The sequence below is a fragment of the Poecilia formosa genome, unplaced genomic scaffold (genome assembly GCF_000485575.1).
Source record: "Poecilia formosa unplaced genomic scaffold, Poecilia_formosa-5.1.2 Scaffold939, whole genome shotgun sequence".
Lineage (NCBI taxonomy): Eukaryota > Metazoa > Chordata > Actinopteri > Cyprinodontiformes > Poeciliidae > Poecilia > Poecilia formosa.
Genome location: NW_006800878.1, coordinates 10,275 through 15,402, shown reverse-complemented (window position 1 = coordinate 15,402; position 5,128 = coordinate 10,275). Strand labels below are relative to the sequence as shown.

At 39.2% G+C, this 5,128-nt stretch overlaps 1 long non-coding RNA gene across 1 annotated transcript in view; it reads left to right on the top strand.

Annotated features, from left to right (window-relative positions):
* Positions 1–4,425, top strand: part of LOC107835033 (uncharacterized) — a 17,104-nt gene extending 12,679 nt beyond the window's left edge. The window contains exons 2-3 of the long non-coding RNA XR_001660863.1: positions 3,877–3,880; positions 4,414–4,425. This is a non-coding gene — a long non-coding RNA (uncharacterized LOC107835033). The remainder of the gene's footprint in view (positions 1–3,876; positions 3,881–4,413) is intronic.
* The last annotated feature ends 703 nt before the right edge of the window (positions 4,426–5,128 follow it).

Below are 5,128 nucleotides of genomic sequence, written 5' to 3'. Positions count from 1 at the left end.
GTCTGTAGAAACATAATTTATCAGTACTAATAAATGATCAAATAAGTAATTAAGGCCTTTTATAGTAATGTTCAAGTTGCCAGTTAGGATGTATTATTTAGCCTCACTGCTCCTGTGCAGCTACAGCATCTTTATGAGATGCGCCAATTTATGTTTTCGCATCCACCAGAATAATGTGCAGTTGCGCCACTGGGGCCGGCCTATGCAATTGTAACAGAGTTACAAATGTACTTTTTATTTAAATTATAATTTGTAAATCATTTTATATTGTGAATATGTGAATTTTATCTTATTTAGTTATTATTTGTTGTTTTGCCTGCGGGGGTCGCCTTTCTACACTTTGCCTCGTTTGTGTCTCCTGGGCTTCCGTAGCTCGGTCCGCCCTCATAGCATCTCCGCTTCCCCCTTTCCCCTCACAGCATTGTTCTGCGCTGCTGTGGGTAAGTCAGACAAGTTCACTGCTGCGATATATGTTTATTTTCTGTACGGATGTTGTTGTTTATGTTGAAGTTTTATCATATGATGTTTATTGTTTGTTAATGTGTTATTTTGCAGTTTTTACCATCATTGTGGGTTTTTATAACCAGTTTTATTATAATTTTCTTTCTTTTATTTTGGCGCGAAAAACCGGTGCTAATCCAGCACACTCCGGTTGAACATTGTTTTTATTTTCACATTTAGGCTGGAGTGCAAGGAGATTAGTGTCATGAAAGTGGGGTTGTTGGTGGTGAGGAGAAACGCAGAGAACCCAGGTTATGGTGAAGATAATGAATTTAATGATGAAAATAGCTCAACAGTCCATACAGGTAGCACGGCAGAGACTAGCTCACAGCTAAGTACCGGTAGCAACTGATTCACAGGACTAGACACGAGAGCTCACACTTCCAGGACTTTAACAGTTCTACTGGCGAGTGACGGAAACAAACACAAACCAGGACTTAACAGTTCTACTGGCGCGTGATACAAAGCAAAGAACGATGACGAACGACGACAAGGACCCGACGAGGAACACAGACAACAGGAGGGTTTAAATACACACGGGGTAATCAGGGGAATGAGACACACCAGGGAGCAATCAACGGGGAGGACAGGACAGAGACTCACAGGAACACAGGACTGAACACAGAAAACTCAAAAACAAACATACAGAAACACGGAACATGACAGTACCCCCTCCTCAAGGGGCGGCTGCCAGACGCCCAACAGAAAAAGTCCAAACACAAAACCAAAACAACCCAACAGGGCGGGTGGAGGGGCGACGGAAGGAGGGTCAGTCCAGAACAGGGAAAAACAGTCCGGGGGCCGCCCACGGCACCNAACCATTGCATCCAAAACAGAGTTAATTTAACTCTGTTTTGTGAGTTAAAAATTTACTCTGATCCAGTGTTAAACATGTAACTATTTTGAAAGTGTTAATTTAACACATAAGAGTGTGGACTATATAAACGTCAAAAAAATGTTAATATCAACTCTGTGGGAGTTAAATCAACACTGGACTTTTTGCTGTGTGTCTGCAAAGGTCTTCTGCAAACTTTAATCAATTTTAACAATTCATATATCAAAATGTTCTGCTTCTTTTGCTCCTTTATGCTATTTGTTTTGCTATGTTTCACTTTTTAAAATATTTCTGGTTTTGTACCAATTTGCAGTGTTGTGGTCAAGACCACCTAACCGGAGACCAAGACAAGACCAAGACCAGAGCGTATCGAGACCGAGACAAGACCAAGACTTTTAGGGTCCGAGACCAAGTCAAGACCAAGACCGAAGGAAGTCGAGACTGAGTCAAGACCAAGACCAGTGCCCCGCGCTACAGGACACGATAAAATGGTGAAATATGATCAAAATTGCTTCTCAAATTGATCTCAAAGATCAATATTCTCATAAAAACACCTAGATATTAAATACTTAATACATTTTACCAATATTAAAAGCAGAACAAAATTTGTTCTGCTTTGCTTCCATCTTTGTGCTACAATCCGCGGTGGTCTCGGGCCATCCCTAAAAAGATAACGCCCTGGGTGTTTGCCCATATTGCTCATGTCAGAAACCATCACTATCTGCACCATTAAACATAGCAATTGAGGCAATGCCCTGATGGTAAATAACGCTCAACTATAAACACTGACCAAGGAGCAACAAACAAGAAGTAACCAAGCACAAGGCGCATTCTCACGGCTGTTTCACTAGTAACAGCAATTTTTCTAGTTACCATAGCAACGGAGCCCAGAGCCGCATGGAGCTGTTTTCCAGGGGTATTATGGTCTGTTTGTCATCTCTCAGCCGCAATGCATTGTGGGAAAAATAAATATTTCCTTTGACTATTTCGATTTTGTTTATATAAATGTATTATTTCTCAGAATTTCTGAATGTGAGTTAAAATCCTGAGTACGAAGGTTGAAAATTTGCTAGAAAAAACAATTTTCACTCTTTATTGTTTGTTTTTGTTGTTGTTGTTTGCTTCGCACCGTGAGTGAGAACCCGATGTGCGAAGTTGATAGTTGTCAGTCCGAAGATTCAACAGTACACACCCACGTCTTTTATTTGAGTGGGAAATATTTTCTTTTTATGTTTTACACACATTCTTCATCATCTTCTCTTTTATTACAAATATAAAATCAGGTGAGTTTTTGGCTGTATATTTAAGAGAACAAATGCCAGAATTACTTTAAAATGTTTGACCTCATGTCTTACAATGCATTGTGGGAAAAATAAAGATTTCCTGGGATTATTGCTGTTTTGCTTACATAAATGAATGTCACAGTCAGACTGTTGTCCAGCTTTTGTGCTGTGGCGCTGGACCAAGTCACCCTTGATCCAGCACATCAGGCTTGCATGGATGTCCTTGTAAAAATTATTTATTAGATCACCATCTATTTTAACCAGTCATCATAGTTTTCACGTCATCCATTGTACATAACATGTATGCACTGAACGGTGGGGCTCTCCCTGTGGATACTGTCTGTGTCTTAACAAGCACAGTGAGCTGAACAAGAGAGAGAGGAGACTGAGTGTAAAGTCCCGAGCCCTTAATGAGTTCTCAATGGAAAGAAGTACTTTCGTGATCTGTTCTCACATAAACAAACATGCAACAGCTCAATATCATAAGCAACACACACTTCATGTTCTTGAAGACTTGGTGTTCTGGACAAACCACTTGATTACTTCATGTTTCGACTATTATGATTTCTGCTACATCCAAGATAAACAGTGTAGCAACAGCTTTAAGTGTTGTACCTATCTTGATGTAGGAACGACTAAACCAACTGCAGCTCTCTCAGACGTTGGGGCGGCAGTGCAAAGGTTCATCTAACCGGTGCATAAAAATTAGAATTACATTCTAATGACTGATTCATATACAACATGTTATTTTAGATATTTTCCCGTCTGGTGATTCATGTAAAACAGGTCTGAATCTAAACGTCTAAACCCTCTTCACACTATTGGGTGTTTGCATTTTGTTTTTATGGTGCAGGATGACACAACGCCATTGGAAAATAACAATCTTGAATTGATCCTTTGTTTAATCCCCTAAGAAGCAAGACTTCACCAGATTACTTGTATATGTCCATAAAAACTCATGCACATGAGCAGGAGCGCTGCCAGGAATCGTGGGCCCCCTGACTAAAAAATTTGTTTGGGCCCCCCTGTGCAGCTGCTGTTACAATTTTTTGAGTCTATTTGACCCATAAAATGCATCACAATTTTAAAGGCTTGCATCTGCCTTGCTTTCTTTCGTTCAATACTGATAATTAGCACAATATTTACTGCTCATGAATTCAACATCCAACAGTCCACATCCAGTATGCAAGTAGGTTGCTTACATTTTTTCTATTAGTTTTAGATTAATGAAATGTCTCCACATGAGCAAGTCAAAAGGAATGTGCAACTACACATAAAGCAATCCAGACTTTTAAAAATGCTATGTAGTTGCATTTTATTCAAGCTGCAGTACATAACTTTAATAAAAAATATGTTGTCTCCATATTTCTTAAAGCTGTCACCATGTCGTAGCAGTTTGCTATGAGACAGATAATCTGTGAAAACAATCAATCTCCTCCATCTCCTTCCTGAATTACTATTACTGGTTAAAGTAATGCACCGTTCTGACCAAAACAACCAATCAGAACTAGTAGGACGCTCTTAGCACTGTGAATTAGCCTCATTCACTCACTGCTAAATGGTGAAGAAACAACTTATCATTACAAGAAACTGTTAATCTGCCGTCATTGGTAGCTATGCTAACTAAACTGAGCATTCACAGTTTGAATCTGCACAGCTCTGTGCTATGCTATCTGCAGCATGGCACAAATCGAGGGGGAGGAAGAATGAACAGCACCACATGAGATTGTGATTGACAGCACTAAAACTCTCCTGCCATTGATTGGTTGTTTCTAGCACTGGGAGAAGGCAGAGGAAATAGATTTTTCACAGAATACCTCTCATACCATACTGTCACAACATAATGACAGTTTTAAAAAATATGTGAAAAAAATATTGAGAAAAAAGTGACATACTGCAGCTTTAATTCCACTCAGAAGAGAACAGGTCAGGAGGGACGTGGGTTAGAGCTGCTGCTGACTGAACCATGTGTTTAAGTGGTAAAAGGTACAAGGGACAAGTTAAATATATGAGTATGTTGGTAATTTCTTTCCTTAATTCATTAAATGCTAGTAAAAAGGAGGCAAACAGTAGTTTGTAGCTAAGCTAACTATGCAAAATGTTTGATAATCTCACACAGTCTACTCACCTCTCATAGAGAAAAACTGGTTTAAAAATTAACACTCTTGCCTTTTTCTCTCTCTCGCTCTCTTTTTGAAAACCTGATTTTACAACTTGTCTTAGCAGCATAGTAACTGCCACAATCGTTCGTGTCTTCCACTGTCTGCAGCTGAACAGCGTCACGGTGAAGCGCTCCAAGCAGGAACGAACCATTTAACGCAGATACGGGGGTGTTCAGGGCAAAGATGGATGTGATTTTTTTGATCTGGGAGTGGGAACATTACATTTTTACTGCTAAAAACAATCTTTGAAAATACAATATGATTAATTTTGTAATTGACAGGGCCCCAATTTTTTTATTTTTTTTATTTCTATGAACAAAAACAAACAAAAAAATAAATAAATTAGG